Here is a 24,505-nt window from a genome sequence, read left to right on the forward strand (position 1 = left end):
GTTCTAGGACACTTTCCCAGTGGCCATATATGCAGACCAATAATATTCTGATAGGGAGGAAAGAAAATATGCATATCCATCTTGGTCCTGAAGAAACTACGCTATTTTGGGACACAATAAATTCATTCTAATCATTTTCAGTGATTTCTAGATCTTATAAAATTGGAAGTAAATAGTAATCATCTCACAGGTTGTTTGGCTTGATAAATATATAACTGCCCAACACTATAAAATACATGTATTTTACAGCTGTACTTTCTTACTTTTCTGTGTTTTAAATGCTATTTGTTAAAACATAACTTATTCCATAATGTATTTTAAAAAAGAATATGAACTTTTGATATAAGTTGCATTTTACCACCTCGAAATTCATTTTAGTTGGATTGAGAGAAGGTAGCTAAATTCTAACCTCAAATATGGTGCTTTCTTAGCCTAGGCTTTCTCAAAGATACAGAGAGGTAGGCAAATGGGAGCAATCCCCCTAGAGCATGAGTTACTCTGCTGTGCTGATAGAATCCTGGTACATGGAGATTTCTTCATGCAGATTCTTCTCAGGATCACACAGTTTGGTTCCTGAGTACCGTCACTCAGGCTGAGTAAGCATTATGACCTGATCTCTTATCCTGTGGCATGACTTTCTTGAAGTGTTTCATTCCCATCTAAACAATTTCTGTGGTTCATCATAAACAGCTTAATTGAAAACACTCTGGAGGAAACTTTTCTTTTCATGCATGCTACTGTCTTACATATAGAAAGGAATGGAACAAGGGGAATATTGTGGGTAACAACAATTGGGAAAAATTTAGATTTATTAAATGCTCTCTTTGTACCAAATATATATTTAAAAAGAAAAAACCCCATATTTTCCCTGTTCTATTTTAAAGTTCTGTTTCTGTGAACTAAATTTACAAGTGATAGAGTAACCAAAGAAAACCAGGAAAATTTGAGCCATCTCCCTGGATGGTGCAGTTCAGATCTTTGGTCTACCAAGGTTAGAAGTACTTAAGATTTTTTTTTTTATGGAGAAGTTGTCATAGTCCCTATGAAGCCTATCACAAGGTTTTAGTCACAATATTGAATTAAGAAAAATCTAGCATAATGATTATGTCTACCTTTAGTTAAAACGTAAAATGTGCTCCAACTGCTTCTGATCAAGGAATAGTCCTTGAGCTTTCATAGAGTTTTCCCAAAGCATGAAGCGAACTCATGAGAAAAAAAAATCTAGAGGGATGCTGCTCTATGCCATCTCCTGTCATTTTTTTTGGCATAGTGCAGTAAGTCAACCATATGTTCACCTTCATGGAGCTGAAATCTAGTTCATATGTTTTTATAGTAGCTGAAATTATCAAATTGAGAAATTAATAGGATATGAGATTTGGAAACTGACTCAGTTTTGTCAATTTCATGCTTGACTTAGGAAAACATTAATAGGAAAGTCATATGTCCGAAAGTGAGCCCATAGTGGAAGAACACATGGAAAGCTAAATAGATTGAGATGGGTAATTATCTATAAGGCTTTCAACAAAAGTGGAAAAATAGAGAATTTTTATTTAAACAAAATTTTCTTCCCTAAAGGATGGGAGAACTGAATGGGGAAAAAGAGGTGGAAACAAAATATCTTGGTGTGTAATCTTGGGAGAATCTTTCCACTTTGTGATGTCACCTGCTTCTAGGTCCTTGGAATTTGCTGTGAAATCCAAACTATGAGGTTACTTGTAGGTATGGTCTTCCCGTTGCCCTGTTCTAGGAGCACTGGAGTAGATTTAGGCTAGCTATGGTTCACATGAATTAAGAAGAATTTCTTTTGTTATGTAAGAGATGCAGATGGTGGGCAGGTGTTAATAAGGTTAATAAGGTTCTTTCCAGCAAGGTAACCATGCATGCTTTTTAAATCAACTTCTTGATATTCACTTGTCTTTTTGTTGAAAATGATCAAAAGAACTATCATTCAATGAAGGCTTTGTTTTCCCCACCATTATATCCCCTGGGTATACTAGTAAGAAGTTAACACACACACACACACACACACACACACACACACACGCACTAACTTCTTAAGTCACAGCATCAAACTATCCACTAAAATTCCTGCAAAGTCCTCTTAATCTAGAAACTAAAGGTTTGCAGATACTGTCAATATAGTTATGTCTCATAATTGAAGCCAATAGTTTTATAAGGACTAAGGTATTATTTTTAGTCTTTAAGTCAAAATTCTTGAGTTTTTAAATCTAAAATTTATATTTTCTGTTATACTTGTCATGATTATTCACATTATTATAAGATATAAAATTAATATGAACACCACAGACTTTTTGGAACAAATGATTTATCCATGGTGAAAGTGAGACCTTTAAACAAATTCAATCCATAAAAAATACCAACTTGAGGAGTGATGTCAGTCGTTAAAATCATATCACTGTCATAATGTCAGCATAGTTATTTGATTTTTTATTTAGTCTGTCCACAAAACATGGAGACACTAAACAAAGAGTGGGAATTGCCAAGGGCAGAGAGTAGGTTTATAAAATCAAATGGGGTGTCTTCAGGGTAGTGTTAGACTTTGGGGATTCCCTCAGGTGTTGTGGTTATCTTCAGAAACATAGTTAAAATAGTTGATGTTGAAATAATTTGGTCAGAATATGAATGCTAGGGCAGAATCAATTTGAATGATTTGAAATGCCATGTCCATTTGTGATTGGAACATTGGAAGAGATGAAAAGTCCGTAAGTTTCTGGATACTATTATCAGCATGACAGACTCTAAAAGCACAGATGAAGCTGAATCAGAGGGACAGTTTCCTATTCAGCAAGTGCTCATGTGCCAGGACCAGCTTTGTTTTAATTGTCCATACTCCACAGAGCCCTCAGAGGCTCATGTAGTAAAAGCATCTTGCGTTCTTATGGCTCTCACGTCTCCAAAATGTCAACTGCAGTCTGTGGAGTAAGCCTTATATCTCAGACAATGGTAACCCATTCTTCTAGAACCAAAGCAAAAGAAATAAGCCTGATGTTGTGTCTGGAGTTCTGTATCAGGAGATCATGATGAATTGAACTGACAGGTAAATAGGAGCAAAACATTATTTAGTGGGTTTTTTTCATGTACATGAAAACCTTCATGAAGCACCAAAGAAATGTCCATGACCAAGATCCTAGTGGGCTTTTAAAGCAAAATAATAACAATAATAGTAATAATAATAATAATAATAATAATAATAATAATAATAGATAATTATGGGGATACAAATGAGACCAATGAATGAGACAATTACTTCTAGCTGAAGTAATGTTTGGGGACATGACCAGGAGACACAGAGAAATTAGTTGACCGTGGGGCTACACAATGTGTTTGCCACTATTGATTTTAACAGCCACTCCTAGTCATCAGCTATGAAATGTGTTCTTTGAGCCTGGAGTTTAGCCTCTACATGATGGTTATTTTGCTCTGGGGTATATCAGAGAGTTTTCTCTCACCATGTTTTGCTCATTATTCTTGAGTTCATTGTGATTTAGGATAGTGTATTCTGAACTCTTTCACATGTATTAGGATGAATGTTCTATGTACATTATTTTAATGAAACAATAAACCTATGAATGGCTACTTTATTAAATATTTTATTTTAAAATTTTGTGTATGTATGCCTTTTGGGTCTATATACAAATATGAGTGTGGGTGCCTATGTAGGCTAGAAGGTTGTTGGATACCCTGGAGTTGGAGTTATAGACCTTTGTTATTGTGCATATGTAATTGCTGGACACTGAACTTAAGTGCTCTGGGAGTACATGCTGAACATCTCCTCAGCCCCAGATGCATAATTATTGCTATATTTTATATTTAAATAAGTAAGTAAGTGCTCTGTCACCTCTGATAAATGGAGAGTCCTGGATGGAAAGGCAGTGAAGCTCTTTCCTGCTTCTCCCAATCTGAACAATATGTATCTCTTATGGTCTGTTATAACAGACCCTTCAATTCCTGAGGCCAGCCTGGTCTACGGATCACATTCTAGGACAGGCTCCAAAGCAATACAGAGAAACCCTGCTTCGAAAAACCCCAAAACAAACAAACAAACAAACAAACAAACAAACAAACACAAATGGTAAACATAAGGAGAGAGCTGTAAGAAATCTGCTGTAATGCTGGTTGATAAAAATTTCCTGTTATTTTGTGACTGTCATCTGAAGTGGCTGAGTTCTCCTGGTAGCCGAGATGCCAGCTTGTGAGCTCTATCTTGAGGTAGCTAGTGTCAAATTATATTAGATGTGAAGCTGTTCATCTGGTGTTCCCTTCAGAATCCACAGCTTCCTTCCTAGAGAGAGGTGTCTCCATGTCTCTAAAGGTCACAGTGAAAAGGTGGAGGACAGGCCAGAAGTGTTGTTTCTCTTGCATGCAGTGCAAGAGCAGAGGAAAAAACAGAAGTTTTGTTTTGCCAGTGCAGGATAACTAATAGAAAACGTGGATAGAATAGTTTTCTCCGTTACTCTGGTGCTCCCTACTCTAGTCCATTCCATCTTAACTTATTCCCCCTTAATATACTTCACTTATTTATTAATATTCTTGTTGTTGTTATTGAAATGCCCATTACAGCCATTAAATTGAATTTATGGCATATTTATGGCATATCCCTGAGAGTTCTGATCTTAAATTTGAGAAAGTACTACAAGTAGACTTTCTTGGGTCATTATGTTCGCTCCATTTCCCCTATAATGAATGGGATGTGGAAGTGACATTTAGGCTCTGCAGCTTTAAAGTATTCTTTCTAGTTAGATTTGTCTGAAGACATTCCCAATGTGAAGAGACTAACTGAACCATCTGTGAAGGGGAAACTTCACTGTCCTATGTTTGTCAACAAAACACAGATGATCTCTTTTGATGGTAAAATAGCAACATAGGAATCTCCTGGGTACTATTAAGGGGTGATTTCATTGTAAATACAGATCTTCCACACTTATTTTGTGGTGACGCATCCCACAAATGTCTGATATCCCAGTGTACTGATTTTTTTTAAACTTACCAACTAACATATCTAGATTATTGAATCTGGAAGTATGAGAAACTAAACCAGTGATAAGTGTGTGTGTGGACAACTGTATGGGGTCTCCTAAACTTCTGCAAATTGGAATGAATTCTGCTGAAGAAGTTTCTCCTCTTCTTTCATTTTTTTTTTATTGACTCAGTCTTTGACGAAGACTTTGCTTATTGCTATTATCCCCAAACACCTCTGAATTATGTAAACCAAGACTCCTGGTAAGCATTTCTTTGGTATTATTAGGCTAGTCATGCATGATTCCAACTTTTATGTAATTAAAATGGTTACATCACCTTCCCCTTCACTTTTCCCCTTCAGGTCTCTTGAAAGTACTCTTGCCCAACTACTTCCATGTCTCCCTCACATTCTCAAATCTGTAGCCTCTTTTTCCTTGATCGTTATTATACTATACTCATAAGTACAACTACCTGGGTCCTTTTTTGTTGTGTTTATATGTTCTCATGGCTGACTGAAAGAGATGACCTCAATCTAAGTGTACATTGGGCTTTGCGATTTCCAAAGTTAAAAATAATTCATTTCATATCTGAAAAACATTTTAATTCCGTGAAAGGTTATTTTCAAAATCTAGTAGATCATTGCACAGTGTTATTTTAAGACAAGTACACAAGAATTTATTTTTATTCAACTGGTTTTTGCTAAAGCATTGCTAGACACAATATTTTATATACATAATAAAAGTGAAAAATAGTTGTATTTGGTTCTGTGTAGGGACAGGGATGATGTTAGAAGACTAATGTTGACTTATAGGTTTTGTATCATACAGAATAGAAAAAAAATCTCATAGCTTTAAACACAATAGTAGGCATTCTATCTTTTGGAACTTAGTTAAGTTCTCTGCATAGAGTACTGAGGAATTAGCAAAGCTCTCATGGCTAGTCCATATTTGTCTTTTTTTTCAGTTATGGAGGATTGAACTTGCTGTGAAATATTCCTGAAATGTAACACAAGAAGAATAATCTTCAACATAAAGCAGTCATCATACTGTCAACTGTCAGGGTGACCTCATGTCACTATCTTTCTCATCATTAGCATCAAATACTGGACAAACATAAGTGTGTAAGAAGAAATAAGTGTTTACCAAGTAATTATTTTCTGCAATGGGATGGTTACGATTTAAACATGTCTTTTGGCCGAGCTTTGTGGAGTCTGGGGGAACATTCCAGACAGTGTTAATTATCTTCCTTCTGATTCCATGTTCCTTGACTGTGACATATAGGGCAGCACCACTTATGCCAAATGAGACTTTCCTTTGGGCCTGGAATGTCCCAGCTGACGTTTGTATTGGAAACTTTAGTTACTCATTGGATATGAGTTTCTTCTCTTTAGTAGGAAGCCCCCGAAAAACTTCCACAGGGCAGGCTGTCACAATATTCTATATCGACCGACTTGGAAAATATCCATATATAGATGAGAACAAAGCAGAATATTTTGGAGGAGTACCTCAGGGGATGAATTTGCAAGAGCACTTGGACAAAGCCAAGACTGATATCGAGCATTATATTCCAGTAGACCAATTGGGCTTAGCCATCATTGACTGGGAAGAGTGGAGGCCCAGCTGGGATCGAAACTGGAAACCGAAGGACATTTATAAGAAAAAGTCTATTCAATTGGTACAGACCCAAAATACAGGTATGGACATTGCACAAGCCACCGTAAAAGCCAAAGAGGAATTTGAACAGGCAGGAAGAAAGTTCATGGAAGAGACATTAAAATTGGGGAAAAAATCTTCAGCCCAAATATTTATGGGGATACTTTCTTTTTCCTGATTGTTATAATTATCAACACTATACACAGCCAGGTTACAACGGAAAATGTCCTAGTATAGAATTAGTCAGAAACAATAATCTTGGCTGGTTATGGAAAGAAAGCACTGCCCTTTATCCCAGCGACCTATCTGAAGAGTGAATTGAAATTATCTCCAAATGCCAAAGTCTACAACCGCTAACGTATATTGGAAAGCATACGGATTTCTAAAGTGCGTGCTGAAAATAATCCACTCCCTGTTTTTCTGTATACACACATTATTTTTTCTGACCGGATATGGGACTTCCTTTCTATTGTGAGTAAATCAAAGAATTATAGCTATGTGTTATTGTGCAGAAATAGTGTCAACATGAATGTAATGTTATTCAAAAGTGTAATTCGACTTCATGTTTCATTTAGGAATAGTAGTTCTATGTTCTCCAAAGGAAGTAAAATTACTACATTTTTAGTGTGTATTATAATCATATAATCTGTTAGCGCTGTGAAATACACTGCAAAATGTAGACAATATTTTAACTATTTCTTCTTCCTCTTCTTTCTCGTCCTCCTCTTCTTTTTCTTCCAGGGATCTGGGTCTTTTTCTAACAGAAGTTATTAAAACAATGATACATTCTTATATAGTAAATAAATGCCTGAGTAAAAGACTTAAAAACTGTGGAAGTATTTAATGTGTGATTTTTAGGTCAGCATGCTTAGCTGTCCTGTGTAAATAGTTTCACTGATTATTCCTGCTATTACTTTGTATCACCTGTCTCAGAATGACCTTGAGAATACAATTGGTGAAGCTGTTGCTCTGGGGACCAGTGGAGTTGTAATATGGGATTCTATATCTATAGCACAACGTGCACAGGTAAGGTATTGGTAGAAAATAGAAAAGAGTTCTATCCTTAATGCTATTGAAGACTTCATGTTAATAAAATTAGCATTTCTCTTGGCAATAAGTAAATGCTTGATGTTTGCCAAATCAAGATAAACTGCATTCTTTTAAATTTATGAAGTAGAAAATGTACCTTCCAGTGAGGAATCAGATGTTCAATGAGATTAACTGAAGTTCTCTAGGCTCTACTACAATTTCAGTTTTTTGACATGATGTTTAATTTCACACAATAGGTCTCTATAATTTAATTCCCCATATTAAGCATTCTCCTCATTTTTAAAAATCTCTTGAGTAAATGAGTTTTGTGCATATATATTTGTGTGTTTATGCATGTGTGTCAATGCATTGCTAAGCTGAGGCTGATTTTTTTTTCTTTTCTTTTTCGTTCTTTTCTTTGTGTGTGTGTGTGTGTGTGTGTGTGTGTGTGTGTGTGTGTGTGAGTGATGTGGTAATACAAATACTGAATGTGGAGAATCTCAGAGCAGCTATCCTTTTATTGCAGAGAACAGATATTATATTCTCAGGCCAGGAGATGTTTTTGAGGAGTAGAACATTTGTCTTTTAGAGAACATCACATGAAACATTTAAACAGCTGTATTTGTTAGATTCTTCCAAAGTTTTACATTAAAAAAACCATCTCATATATATCTCATATAATATTATTGTCTTTAGTGTGACCACCAATAGAAAGTAAGTATCAGAAAAGTAAGTATCAGGAATGGTATATACTCCCTGGTAAAATCTTTTGAGTTGAAGAGAATTATCCTAAAATTATTATCTTCCAAGGTTATAACCTAAATTCTTGCTATTGTTCTTCCAAAATTATAAATTCTTTTCTCAAGGTTATTAACTCAGTAATGGGTACATTTATGATTTCTGTATACTCTTTCCTTAAAAAAAAAGAATAGAGAACTCCTTCTTCTGAGGAGGAAACCACCAGGCATCCACAATGAGTAGGACATTCTTTAGTGGTCATAATTGTTTTTAATATCACTTTATTCTTAGCTGTTCATTGTTTTACCACTTCACCCTAAGGTCTGCAGTATTCATTCACGTATAGGCAGACTTCAACTTTGATGTTACTATTTTCCACTTTAGGTATTTTCTTTGCATTGTCCTTTATAGACTCTATATATTTCAATTACTTTTCCCAATCAATGACTAGTTTTACTTTCATCATCACCCCTCCTTTGCTTTGTGTCATGTCCGCTCAGTATTCTAATGGATCACTTTTCATGCTTCCTCAGATTTCCCTTTTAACATGCTTCTAAGCACATCTCCAATCTCCTACTTTGTAAGCTCACATAGTCACAGCTTCTGGGGACAGGAACACAGATACCTTTTCCAGGACATCACTGAAGAAACAGAGACTCAACACAGGAAAAGAAGCAAACAGCAAGTTCAAGTCAGAGCTGCCAAGAGCCTTTGCCTTTTCTGCCAATGTGCTATCACAGTTGGTTCATTCAGTAGAACTGTATCATGATGTATCATGATCAACAGTTTTTTAATGGCCAGTGACCAAGTTTAAGAATACAGTAATGCTAAGATGGACCACTTCTGCTCTTCATCTGTCTTGTCTACACAATTTGTTGAAGAACTGTCAGTATGCACATCTTTGACTATATAACATTTAGCTAAAACATATAGAGTTGAACATATTTATTCTTTTTAGACGTCAATTTTGATTCTGTTTAATTATGTTTAATTCATCTGACAAATGTGATTCTTGTGAAAATTATTTATGATTTATTGAATTTTAACTGAAGAAGTGGTAGATACCATATACATCTTATCATTTGTCTTCCTCATAACCCTATGAGGCAGGCTGTAAAACTTGTAAATTAGGAATATTTACAAGTGGTAATACCAAAGCATAACCAATTTAACTCATTTTTCTTATGTGATCCAGATAGCAAACTAAGATTTTCAAAGTTTGAGATGGCATAGATAGACAGACATGGTCATTCATGAAATAATACTACTTTTGGGCAAGTTAACCTCAAAAGGTCATAGTCCAAAAGCCCATGGTTGTAAAATTTCATACTGTTAATTAATTCATGAATTATTAGAAATGATGACGTGTAAGACAGGTTGAAAATTAAACATTTTTTCTCAGTGGAATTAAATGGCCTACTAAACTTACAAGTGTTAAAATACAGTTGGAATAACCTTGTTTGTTTGAGTGAAAAAGAGTATTTTCTACCACTTGTTCAGTCTGATGTTCCATGCTTCTTTAAGAGCTACTTACTATAGTGTCTCTATTCACAGAGGAATTTGTACCTTGCTACACTGACTGTTTTATTGTTTTACAGATAGGTTGTCCAACCCTCCATAAATACATGAAGAATACCCTGAATCCATACATGATCAACATTACGCTAGCAGTCAACATGTGCAGCCAGACACTTTGCAATCATCAAGGCATCTGTACAAGGAAAGATGAGAATTCAAATCACTATATTCAGTTGAATCCAAAGAACTTAGAAATTAAACTTTTGAATAATGGGAATTTTGAAGTAGTTGGCAGCCCTAGAGTTGGAGACCTGAAGTACTTTTCTGAGCATTTTAAATGCACCTGCTATACCAACATGAATTGTAAAGAGAGACTTGACATTGAAAATGTGGAAACCATTAATGTGTGCACTCGCAACAATATTTGTATAAATTCTCATGTAGAACCTGATGCAGCATTCTATTTCCTACCTGGAAAAAATTGTCTTTTTCATAGCTGTCATTCACATACTGTGTCATCTGCTCTAAGGGCTACTGACTTTCCTATGGCAGGTATCAGTGGGGTGTGCCCCTTAGTTATATCTGATCCCAGCATTTCAAATATTTGTTATAATCCTGTGCTAGCTCAGAAATGCAAAATGTGATTCTATTTTACAAAAGTCATTCTATTTTAATAGTTGAAATTCTATTTTGGTAGTTAAAGGTAAAGTGTCTATTCTTCTAAAGAAGGCTGGAATCAAACAAGGCAGCCATACTTAGATATTAGTTTTTTGTCTCAGGAGAATGAATTGAATAAAATCAAATTACTGTAAATGAATGCCTTTATTAGTAGTTTGTCATAGTTTGAAAATGATCAAGTAAGTATTAAGATAAACATTCCTTATGAGAAAAGTATTTTTGATGTGTGCTAGTCAGCCCAAATACAGAACTATGAATTTTATATCTTTTAAATAAAATTTGTATATCTTTATAGTAAGATAAACTTTACAAATGACAACCTTATCTATTTTTGTCCTTATGTCTTCAGAAACCACTTTTGTACAGTAAGCTAGTTATCTTATTATTCCTAATTGCCAAGTTTAATTTGTTTTCCCCAAATCTCAGCACATCATTGACACTGCGATCCATTTGCTTCATAACACATTTACTATTTATTATCTCAAACCTGGTATTCAGTATAACCAAATGTGAGTTTGTTGTTTGTTGAAGGTGAAAGAAACAGAGAAGGAGTGGATCTGGGGGGAGAGGGAAGGGGATTTCTGGCATGAGTGAAGGAAGAGGAACCTGTATGAGAGAAAAATCAATAAAAAGAAAATGACAACATAGTGTGTTTTGAATGCTATGATAAGAATAGAGAGCTCTGGCATGGAGATGAAAGTTTGAGAGCATCAGAGATTTCTGAGAGAGATGAAGTAGAAGTTACTTTTTATTTATATTTAATTTTTATTTTATAATTAAATTAAAATAAAATTACATAATTTTCTTCCTTCTCCATTTTCCATCCAACCCTACCAATGTCCTCCTTGCTTCCTCTTCAGTTCTGGGACTCTTTTTATTTAACTTTTATTGTTACATATAAATGTAAACAGATAAATATATAACTGCAAGCTGATTTATTTTCATTTATATCTATTTACATTTACTTGTGTGTACATAACTTTAGTACCAGTTGGTGTTGGTTAGCCAGGTGGGAGGCTCATCCTTGGGGAAGGCTGTCTCTCCTACTCTCAGCATTCCTTAGTTGCTTGTAATTTTTTGTGTTGGTCTTGGGTTTTCCTTTATATGTGACTTGTGTTTTTTCTCTTTCAGTACTCTTTCTTTGCTCTTCATATTTAATGTTTTAATTGTAATATACTAGGGGGAGTTTCTTTTGTGATTTTGTTTATTTGATGTTCAATGAGAGTCTTGTATCTGTATGGATTTGGTTTTACTTTTTTTTTTGGGGGGGGAAGTTTTCATCTATGATCTTGTTGAAGATATGGTCTATGCTATTAACGTGGGATTCTTCTCACTCATCTATGCCTATAATATGAAGTTTTTGTCCCTTGGTAGTTTCCCCCAGTTCCTACATGTTCGTTTCTTATTTTTCAAAACTTTTTTTTCATATTATTTCTTGTGTGTTTTAATCCTCTACTTTAAATCCTGGATATTATTTCTTCTACATTATCTATTCTAGTTTTAAGGTTTTTTTTCCCTTGAATGCTTCAGTTGGGTTATTTTCTCAGTCCCATGAGCATTTCAGTTTGACTTCTCTTCAATATTCATATCTTTTTATTTAATTACATTACCAAATCTTAGACTCTCTTCATCATTTAATCCAGTATTATGCTTAAGATTTCTTTGGCATCATCCAGCTATTTATTCTCTGTATGTGCATAGTTTTAAAGGTCATTGAGCTGTTTTGTTGCATCCTCTCTGAAGTCCTTGAATTCTTTTATGAAACTTATGATTGTTATTTTAGATTCTGTGTCATTGCAGAACATATCTATAGTACTGGTTATTTGAGGTGCACAGTATACTTTGATTTTATATGTTATTTGTGTTTTTATGATTATACTTGGGCATGTGGACCTGGATAGAGAACAGAATGAGTAGGTTGGGTTTTGCCTGAATGTTGGAAGTGGCATGGGTGAGATAAAATCAGGTGGGCATAGGTCTGAGCTCACATACAGGATGTGATACTTGGTTCAGGTGCAGAGGTTAGGGGTGTCATGGGCAGGACTGGCCAGAGTAGGTCAAGACACTGGGTGTGAGATTTGGTTAGATCTGAGGATTGAGGAGGGTGCATGGAAGGAAAAATTTGATGGATGTATGGCTTGTCCCTAGTATAAGATATGCAGAACTAGACTGGACCTTGAAGTTGAAACACAGGGGGGATGAAATTAGATGGCAGGAGGGGAGAGTCTGGGCTGTTATGCAAGGTGTGTGTCCTGGCCAAAGCGTAGAGTTTGAGTGTGGTACAGGCAGGGATGACCACACCAGGGCAGGGTATGTGTTCTTGGACAGTTGTGTGGTATGTGGAGGGGAGGATCAGGTGGCTCAGGTCTGCTACATGATGCGTAGGACTTGAATGAATAAAGAGGTTGAATGTGTTTTGAGAGATGAAGTCAGGTGGTACGAGGAATCATGAGCTGACTTGAAGGATGTGTATCCTGGCCAAAATCTCGAATTTGTTGACAAGATTAGGCTGGAACACATGGAGGGGAAGGTTAGGAGGATTCTCCTGACTGGGCCCTGATACATCATGTACTGGACCTAGCTGGGCAGTAAATTTGAATGCCTTGTTTTATGTTTTAATTAGCTTATTAATTAATTTAATTTATTTATTTGTGTGTATGTTTGTCTAACACATGTTAGAGTTTATAGAGGCTGGAAGAGGGTATCAGATCCCATGGATCTGGAGTTCCAGATGGTAGTAAGTCAATCATATAGATTGTAGTACCTGAACTCTGGTCCTCTGCATGAGCATCCCAATGCTCCTAACCATGGAGGCATCTTTTTCCACCTGTCAAAGTTGTTCTACAGTGTGATTAGTTAAGTGGTAGTATAGGAGAGAAAGAACTTCTGAGGAGGAGATTATTGGTTGTGCTTATTAGAGTGAAGTAAAAGGCAAGCAAGTGATGAAACCTCTTGACCCACCTTGAGAACCAGGAATTTGCAATAGACAATTGCTTATCTTTAGGTCTGTTCTGTTTTTTTCATGCACAATGTGAGGTATATGCTTTTATTTACTTACTCCTCACTCTTCCTAAAATGTCAGCACCACAAAATTTACTATTTGGTCTGTTTTGTCATAACTGTATCTATGATGTGACAAAAATACCTAGGACTTAGGAAGAACCCATTAAATATTTGTTGAATAAGGAAATCTAATGGGAATGCTGCACAGGCTTTTGAAATTTACAAGTGCTAGTGCTCATTTTTCATAACTTTCATTGAGGACTATCATGGTATAATAAACTATATTACTTTATTTTCATGGATGGCATAATGGGTTTGTGATGGAAGAATGCCAAGTGGTTAAGGGCACTTACAGATCATCCAGAGGACCTGAGCTCAAAGTAAATCAGCCACATTGTATAATTTACAACTGCTTGTAACTTAAGCTCCAGGGGATTGAAAAACATGTTGTGGCTTCCATAGACACCTTCATATGAATGGTTGACATACAGATGTACACATGAATAAACAAGTCTGCAGACAGGCTAAATTTGTGCTTTGTCCTGTTCTTTGGAGGAAGACTTGGGGCAAGGAAGGGGCAAGGTAGGGCAAAAAGAAAAGTGAAAGATCAAAGTCCAAGTGTTGGGATAAGAAGTACGTATAGAGTGACTGAATGTAGACGCTGTAGAGTTGGGGTTGTGGATTAGGGCAATCAGAAAGAGGTCTATGAGGAATGATTGATGAAGCATAATTAGTCCAGTTTCAAAGTTCATAAGTTGACATGGTGCAGGATGACTCAGATTACAATGTTTAGTGACCATGATGGAAAGGGAAAGAGAAAGGAGAAGAATGGGATATTATTCTCTAAAGACTTGGACTTGCAATCTGTCCCTGGTGTATGTATTTTTCCTTAATATATCTTTCAGATGGTATCTTCCCTGTAGAAATATTTGCTTCAAATATTGGAGGCCTCCTTGAGCTTACAATGCAGTTGGAATATATATTTATTCTACCATTAATGAAGAGGCATGAGTTTCTTCCTTTCTCAATCTTGACTCAATTTTCTGCATCAGTTGGCATTCATATTTGATCTAGACCTAGCTGTTCTACCCTTCTTCATCCTGTCTACCTTCTAGTCATCTGATAGAGCCATCAATCCCAGGGCTTGAACGAAGCCTCTTCATCCCTATCCAGGCTTCACCTGGTTTGTCTTTCTACCTTGGTATGTCTGCTTATACTTCATCTCTTCTCCCAAAAATCTACTTTGACATTTTCTTCCCTAGATTCTCTGCCTCTTTTGCCTGTAACTCCATGTCGCGGCATTGCCATGATGTGTGAACTCTTAAATGAATTTCTTCAATTAGTCATACAGAATGGCATACAAATGTCATCTGTTTGCTTCCTAGCATTTTATATTGTGTCTGGAATACAGGGAGGTGAGAGAAGTTAACATGCACCCACACTATTACTCTCCACACTATAAAATATTTTCAGGAGTAGTTTCAGAAGATTGACATTGTCATGTAACTAACAATTCATTTGATATATGCAAACTATATATATTTGCATTTGATATAACTAAGCTTTTGTTTTTTTGTTTTGTTTTTTTTTTTTTAGCTAAAATGAGTGGCAACAAACTGAAAACTGCCATTATACATTTTCTATGCCTCACACAGTATTCTGAGAATTTCCTATACTTTATACCCCAGTCCTTCAGAATCCTGTGATTCTGTGAAGGCTGGTACTCTAATTAACAATAATTAGCAGAAGAAAAACACCAGGAATAGAGAGCTTAAGCAGCTTACCTATGGTATTTGAAAGTAAGTTCTATTCTGATCTCTGTTATTTATTGTTTGTTGCTTTGTTAAATAGGAATTAATGTACAGTTAGATAGCACTACACCTCCACAGTGTGAATAAAGTATCTGGTAGAAATTAAGGCATTGAAGAACTTCCTTATTCAGATTTGCTTATAGGAGTTTAATGCAGCCACAACTGTGGAGAACTGTCTGACTCTTTGCTATAAACGCATGTCCAGGTACTTCAAGAAACAATAAAAATATATCCTCCGCAAATAATTTTTGAATGTTCATAGTAGTTATGAGTGTGCACGCATGCACGCACACACACACATACACACATACACTCCATTGATTGATGAACGTATAAATAAGCTGAGCTGTTAACATTCAGTGGAATATTCTTTAGCAGCATGTAACAATATGGGTAAATATCAACTGAATAACCTCACAACTGATTTTTTTTCCTCTTGCCCTAACTCTTCTCTTACCACTCTATTGCTCTCAGCTCATAGCTTGTAATTGACAAAAACAATATACTTAATGTGTGCAAAAATGTGTCATTGTGAAATAATTGCCATTAAGCTAATTAACATGCGTATCATCTCACATAGATTCTATTATCTTTATTTTTGTGTACATAGCACTTAAGAACTAATAATAGAAATCAATGAAACTAGTTTTGTATAGATAATAAAGAACACCGGGGGGGGGGGGAGAAGAAATTTGAAAGAGCCACAGTCAGCCAGATATAGCAGCTCGTGTCCATAATCTCAGCACTTATGTATTAAAGGCAGAGAGATCAGGAGTTCAAGACCAGACTTTGCTATATAGTGAGTACAAAGCTAGCCTTGGTTACACAAGGCCAGGTTCCAAAGCAAAAACAGAAATAAAGACCAACCAAAACTGATCACAAAAGACCTCTCCTCCTTCACCCCTCTGCAAATAGAAGTAAATTTATAGACAGTCTTGAGCATATAAACAAAAATGATTTTAAGTTTCAGGAATCAAAGTGCTGTTTCCTGGTTCAGCATGGCCAAAAGATGGCGCTCGTATCTCTGAGAAAATTCTGAGGAACACTTTATCAGTTACTCTCTCCCTGAGGGTATGTACCTTACTGTGTGCAGAAAAGCTCCAAATCTTGCAGAAAAGACTGTCTACCTGGCTATCGTGCTCATAAAGAACACAATTCCATGCTTTGTGCTTCCCTGATTTCTACAAAATGAAAAGGTGTCACGTTCTGCATCCTAGCTTTCCTACCAGGTGGCAAAAGAGGCTACATTCTTCATGGAGAACACAATCTCCAGAAAAGAGTCTTCCAGTCATGCCTGAAAGCACACCCTGAGCAGACTGTACCCTATGACATCACAGACAAGACCTGGGTCCCATCAAAATCTAACTCCCTTTTGTTTTTGTATGGGAGGCCATGCTTCACTCATGACTCTGTTTGGTTTTGAAACTGTTAGGTCTTTCTGGAGCAATTTTAAGAGGGCACATAGGTCTATGTCATCATGCACTATGGACCTCTTTAAGGCAGATGTAACCTCTCCTTTACTAACCAGGCAGTCAAGTAGTTTTCAAGACCCAAAACTCTGGGTCCCCTGGGCCAACTGGAAAGTTTCCATCACTGCCTCAATTCCCACCCTGGTGGCAATTTAGCTGCTTACACCTTCCAGCTGAATCATGCATTCAGAAGCCACATCTTACTCCCCTCCAGCAGACCCATAGAAGATCCACCACAGCCTTTCAGGAACTGTGACCCCACAGAGTATTTAAAGTACCTTATAAAAGACAGATACTTGGCCCCCAATAACAGAGGAATTCACTACCACAACATAAGTGGGTATGCTCTGTCTGCTTTTTGGGACCCTTGCTCTTCCCACTCTGCCCTGATTTGTCTGCTTCAGGAGCTGATAGTGAGTTACTACTTACTCCCAATGCTCATCATTCTGTCGATGTTGTGTCTGCTATGGGGTCCACTTGAAACCAAACCACTTCCTCAGCCCTTCAATAAATGAAACTGCCGCTTATACAGGCCAGAAAAAGTGTTGGGCATATCCTTAAATAAACAACCCCAAAGAGTATATGTGTCTATTGTTTTCCTTGTCTCCTTCAACAATATGTCAAAACTGAGTTCATAACATTTAGGATTTTCACATACTTTGCAAACGGAAACTAACCAGTCAGTGGTTAAGAGGGGCACACGTCCCTACAGATGGCCAGCTTTGCAGTCCCCATCTAGTACTGATGATATGGCTTTGTCCAGCAAAAGTACTACCTCTGTTTTTCCATTTAGAAGGTTCTAGGATAGTTTAAGGATTTCTTGTGATTCGTTTGATGTGGCTGCTAGAATCTGAACTCTAATATTTTGACAGAGCAGTGACTACTCTTAACCATTCATTCATTTCTCAGGCCCCCAGGATAATTCAGATAGTTTTATAATTTTCTTTATGTGGCTACCCTACTCTATAAAATCAAGTCATTTACATTTAGGAGGCTTAAAATGATTCAAGTATCGACACATAGTGGACCATAGTTTATAGTTGATCTATATTAAAAGCAACACAACTAAAATTACTTTGAAAATGTCTGCCCTCTCAGGAACCGTGTTTCTCAGGGGATTCGAGAATAGGCTGAGAACTGGAACACTAATATAACTGAAAATTTTACCTAACATTTGATTATATCTTCTAACTTTGCTCATCTTCATAAATTCCTCACACCTACAATTAATGTCTACAAGATTTTACCTTACTATGCATTGATGATTATGTTTGGATACTCATGCATCTTCATGTATTCTTTAGAGTTCAGGCAGCTGTGATACTCAACTTTAATCCCAGCAGCCATAGTAGCTAGACATAGAGCCAAGCAGTGGTGGCACACACCTTTAATCCCAGGACTTGAGACAAGCAGATGGATCTCTGTTAGTTCAAGGCTACACTGAGCTACATGAAATTGATCAAGTTTAAAAGAGAAACAGCTCACACAAAGTTGATCTCAAGCACTTGGGATCACATGCCCTTAATCTCAGCAGTTGAGGTATATAAAATAGGAGTAGATATTCAGTCTGGGGCATTTTGGTCTCTAGCAACATTAGGGCAATTAGTTTCCAGCCATGTTGAGAGCAGGATTGCTTCAGCCTGGATAGAGGAAGAGCTACTGGCTTCGCTTCTTTTGTTTCTCTGATTTTCAGCTAGAACTCTAATGTCTATCTCCAGGATTTTATTATTCCTGTTACAGAGGGAGGTGTGTGTGGAGGCCACAGATTGACTGCCATTCAACTTCTTTATTGTTTAAAGCAGGATTCTACCAAACCCTGAACACTCAATTTTAGCTAAGCTCCCAGGATTCTTTTGTCTTCAACTCCCAGCTCTGGGGTTAGCATGCATACCATGGAAACTTGGCTTTTAAGCTGGTGCTTTGGGTCCAAACTCATGCTTATGTAGCATACATTTTACTCACTAGCCCATTTCCCCAGCCTTGAAAGTTAATTTGGTTAGGTAAGTTATTGGTCTCAGTGCAAGGTCTTATTCTGATTCTTAAGTCCCTCTGAATGAAAGAAAAGGTTGTGTGTGCGTGTGTGTGTGTGTGTGTGTGTGTGTGTGTGTGTGTAAACTTCTATTTTTCTGATTGTTACAAAATGTAACTTTATTGCTGTACTCATTCCGTCCTTTTATCATATAGCTAAAGAAAATCTATAGTTGCATGGAAATTCACAGATAAGAGCACTATATTGGAGTCTAGATTGATGTCTTTGAAGATATCTAGACATGGAACTAACTACTTTATCGTTATTCCCCTGCCCAAGCCAACTGGGTTCTAACTCCAAATTTTTGGTTACTTGTACCGCAGAAAGGTCTCCATCATCTACATGCTGTGCAAGACAAAACATTCAGTTTCAAATGTATTATGTTGGCTTCAATTTATTACCTCTGTAACAACAGTGACTCACCTGGGGGAGGTGACTGAACCTAGATTTCCTCATTGGGTTGTGAAGCAAAATCACTGAAATGTTTTCTAATGCTTATTTCCCTACTTGGAAAAAATGACAGTGACAATTTTACCCTAGTTTTGTTGAGAATTCTTAAATGGTTTTATAATCATATATATATGTTTAAAAATATTAATCTCTTGTTAAAATGTGTAAATGAAATGTTACTAGAAATTTGCTGTATTTTAATATATTTAAAATCATAACAAAAATCTTAATTTTATTAAAGTATAGATTATCATCAATTACAACTTTTAGTAGCATTTATTTCACATAACTTAGTATTAATTTGGACATGCAGCAATTGCAGGCTAAAACTTAAAAGTAAATAAGCCATATGCAACTAAATAAAGTAAATAAAGTATCTGTTCTGTCAACCATAGCATTAATTAAATAGCTAAAGTACTAATTAGATCCAACTTCTAAGACATTAACTGCTTTATAGTTATATTATTATATTTACAATGGAGTCTGTGCCTTTTGAAGGGTTTTTTTTTTTTTTTTTTTTTTTTTTTTTTTTGTCTTTGGAGTTGTCAATTTCTCTGCTCTGGGATACTTTTCCATATATTATAATTTTGCTATGTTTGATTTTTTTTCATCAAAAGAGCGGGTTTTATGAAACTCTCATCTCCATCCCTAATCTCATTCTTGGTTTAAACTCATCAAGCATTCTGAAACAATAACAGCCCTCAACTCCAGGCATTTTTTGCATCTGGTTTCTGAAACTCCCATGGTCAGTACATAGCCATATTCTTATTTTCTCAGTTCTCTAGCAATGAGCTTCTGCTTCTTTATCTTGTGTGAGATGACTGGCAGTTTTCTACTTCCTTTTGTTCTTAGTGACGAGACAAATACAGCTGTCTGGTCTTCTCATCCATAAGTGTAAATGTCTCTGTATTTCTACGGAGTACAGAGAGGCAGAGAATCTACTGACACATATTTGTAGTGGCATCATGAGGTGGAAGTTTTAGTTCCCTTTCCTTTTGTATTACATCTGATGTACACATACTATATGCTGCAACGATGCTTATTGATGATTGCTGGTATCTTATAGATGCAATGTACACACATAGTCAAAGAAAGACTATCATTGCTTTAATTTCTGATAACCACTATTCCCCTTTCATGAAATAAAAGCACAATCAGCTTGTTTGACTAGACTAATATATGATCTCCTAACACTGGAAAAGTATCTGGATTTCATATTAATCATATGATTTGCTACTATTTCATTTAAATGCTTACTTACATAAAGTTTAGTCTAATAATGTAATTCAAAGAAGTAATATTTGCCAGGGAAGTTACATTTTTCTGATCAGAAAACTATTTCATTGGATTAAAAGAAGGCAACTTAAAGCCTAACATTGAATTGAGTGTTTTCTTATCATGCTTTCTCCCAAAGAAGCTAAGCCAGGGAATCAGCCCACAAAGAGCCTGAGTCAGAGTGTTGTGTTGATAGAGCCCTGGTCCACACAAATTTCCTTGTACAGGTTTTTCTCAGCATCACAAAGTTTGGTTCCTGAGAATCATCAGTAAGGCAGAGATCATGAGATCTGTTGCAGCACGAATTATTGCAGTGTTTCATTTCCACCAAAACAATTTCTCCATGGTTTACATATTTAGATTCCCTTTTTCATGGGGGGGAGGGAGTTTTAGTGCCAATGGATATATAGGTCATTATTAAATGGGCTTGGGATTTATATCTCATTTCATACCTGCTACTACTGCCTTAAGAAAAGTGAGAGTGTGCAAGAAACAAAAATATTAATACTAACAATAGAAAATATAATTTGTTTCCCTTTTTAACTTTTTTCATAAAATGTATTTTGATCACATTTCCCCCCCTCTCTTTCTAGATCCTCCCTACTTCCCTTCCTTCTCAACCTTATGTTCCTTCCATTAATTTTCAAAAGAAGTCAAATCAAGCAAAAGAGAACAATAAAACAACAAAAGAGGCAAAACAGTGGTGTACATACACACCCACACCAAACCATGGAATTTGTTTTGTGCTGTGTTGAAAGGATATAAAAATGTGAAAGTTGATAATATCAAGGGAAAAGTGAGTTTTCGCTAGTAAGGGATAGTAACTTTTGAGAAAGTAAATATGTTGGAATTAAAGAAGGGTGCAGATCACATTGCTAATCTTGCTTACACTGACCCATTTCTTTGTCCACTCCAAATGTCAGACTAGTCTCTTTCACCTACTTCAGGGATGGTTTTTGCATACATGAGGGGATTTGCTATGTTTTGGGAAGTGTGAGTCCTTCGTACATTTATTATTTCTTCATTGCCATTAGCTCAAATACCTACTAGCCTAAGTGACATACTTTGTGGTGGAGTGTTCTGCAGCCGTCCAGTTCCTTTCTCTAAAATTCCAGTGTGAGTTATCATACAGTGAAAGCAGTCTGTGGGGTGTCTGTGGGGTAAAGAATCTGATCAGAGCCCAAGTGGCGAGAGCTCTGCAAAGGGAGAAAGCACACTGCCTCAAATTCAGTTAAATTTATCTTCCACCATTGTGAATATGTCAGTCCAATAAAATGGCTGAATCTCAATTGTCTGATGGGTAGTGCTGGTGTCATCTGTTCATGTGCATAAAATAGATACTCTGTGTTATATAATCTCAGCAAGCAGCATTTTCTGTACACATTCCTCTCTGTAAAGTGGTTGTGTATCTACAGGGTGACAATTTGGGGGCTTAATAAACCGTAAACAAGAAATATTTCATGAGTTTTCATCTTTTTTGTTTTTGTTTTTTCTTTTTAGGTATTAGGATCTCACCTGCGAGAAGAATAACAGGGTGTCCTTTTCTGGCCGTAGATGCCTTCTTGTCATTCATTCACTGGCTACCATGAGTCTACTTGAACATATTGGCAGAGACAAACATAATTTAGACTTTTGATATGACTTAGCTACTGACATTAATAGCAATTAGAGTGACTAGTTAACATGATGAAAGTTTGGACATCTGTTGTAAGGCACTATAAAAACTGTGCCTCCCTTAGGAAAACAGTAAGGCTGATAGGAAAGACAAGTTTGAAACAAAGCCCAGCCCAGAAGACCAGAGGTAGAGCAGAATAGATTGAGGAGAAAGAAATATTTGTATTAAAAGTATGTTTCCTTCAGGGAAGTGGCAAAAAGAGGCAAGAGAGAGCTGGCGGTAAAGTTTCTTGATTTGTGGTCTTGGGAAAATCTGTCTACTTTGTGATGTCATCTGCTTCTAGGACCTTGAACTGTCTCTGAAATCCTTTCTATGAGGTCACCTGTGGAGGTGGTATTCCAGCTGTTCTGGGAATGTTGGTGAGTCTAGCTAGGCCATGGTTCACGTGACTGTAGGAGGAGTGTCTGTTATTATAATGGAAGTGCAGGTGTCGAGGAGTGCCTCATAAGGCCCTTCCAAGCAAGGTAACAGTGCACCGTATTTCCTAAGCTTCTTGATATACACTTGACTGAAAGCGATGACAAGGATTGTTGTTCCATGGAGGCTATCCTTTGTTCACTTACAATATGTCCCACATCCACCAGTTAAGTTCTTGTATATTGCAAATCATAGCATCTCATTGTGTCTGGACAATTTTTATTATTATTTTAAAGGCAAGCCCATTTTGGTTCTTTAAGTCCAATTTCTTGAGTGGAGTTTTCCCCTAAGTAAGTTTTAGTTTTTATGTTTAGATTTATGTCTGTTTTGTCCTGATTATTAAGGATGTTATCAATTATAAAATTATCCTGAATATAAAATAGTTATTGTGAACGAATAGCTTATTTGTGGTGGAAAAACGGGGTTCTTGGTCAAATTCAATCTATCATGGAATGTCAAGGTGGGGAATGCCTTCAGTTGCTAATATCTTTGCCACTGTAGTGTCAGCATGAATGCCTGGATTACATTCAGGCCATCCACTGAACATGCAGTCAATGACAGCAATGTGAGTAGCTGAGGGCAAGAGGTGGCGCTGTAAGATCATGTGAAGTATTGTCAGGGCACTGTGAGACCTCCTGAGGGCAGAGTGATTTCCACCTGAAAGTCAAAATATTTACAATTAGAAAAACACACAAACAAAGAATTTTCTCAGAATATGAATGCTAGGGTAGAATCAATTGCATTTTAGTTTCTTCTCACTACTTGTATGTGGATTTTATCCAGTGAGAAATAGTGCATTATGTATTTTTCCCAGATTTCCCTGAATGTAAATAATATTAATCAGGAAAAAGCAAGTTTGCAAACTGGGTGGAGAAAGAAAACAATGGATCAATTTTCAGGTGCATGTAATAGCAACTTTGTAGGTTCTTTTATTCTCAAGAGATTTCATTTTCCTAGATGCAGGGTTGATGGTGGATAAATTGTGATGGTATTAGGAGGAAAAGGAATAGTTTGAAACACCAACATTATATTCCCATTTCTAATAAGAATATCAGAAAAAATTAAAAATTCCTAGGTTTCAAATATTATTATTAGAATGACAGACCTGAGTGATTCTTTTATTAGATTGACCACACTCTACAGGCAATATTTGAGAGACTGATATAAAAATTTGTTCCCATTGGCTGCCCTGATGCTTCCATGATGTCAGCTGTAGCTTCAGGAGGAAGCAGGGTATCTGGAACAATATTCCATCCAGGTGAAATCAAACTTCTCCAAAGTTCTGTCGCTTGGGCTGATAAAGTAGGAGCAAAACAAACAAAATTTATTTAATATTTTTGTTTGTGTGTGTGCATAGGAAATATTCAAAGAGGAAACTGTAGCCATTTTAAACAAAGAAGTTTATGAAAAACTAGTAAGGCACAGGAAAATCTTCTAGAGGAAGTACCTTATAGGGAAGTGACTAAGGTAAATGTGGGGAAAACTTGCTGTCAATAAAGAACATACCAAAGGTTTGACTGCACAGATTCATTTTAGCTTCTGCTCCCAGTCTCCAGTTATAGGACATTCTCCTCTTTCACTGGGGAGGGTCCCCAGTACATGGTAACTAGTATCTCTTGGGGGAGATGAGAGAGCTCTTTGCCCATCAACTTTTGCTCAGTCCAGTTAGGAGTTGGAGTCCCTTTAAAATGGCAAGTGTCGTGTTTGAGGGTGGCACACTATTTTGCGGCAGTCTCACAAAGTCACCTGCATTTTATAGTTAAATAAAAGCTCTAAAGTAT

The 24,505-nt window shown here is 36.5% G+C and overlaps 1 pseudogene; it reads left to right on the forward strand.

The window, feature by feature from the left end:
• The first annotated feature begins 1,746 nt into the window (after positions 1-1,746).
• LOC127215448 (hyaluronidase PH-20-like) lies at positions 1,747-22,221 on the forward strand (annotated as a pseudogene).
• The last annotated feature ends 2,284 nt before the right edge of the window (positions 22,222-24,505 follow it).

Source organism: Phodopus roborovskii, unplaced genomic scaffold (assembly GCF_943737965.1).
Source record: "Phodopus roborovskii unplaced genomic scaffold, PHOROB, whole genome shotgun sequence".
Lineage (NCBI taxonomy): Eukaryota > Metazoa > Chordata > Mammalia > Rodentia > Cricetidae > Phodopus > Phodopus roborovskii.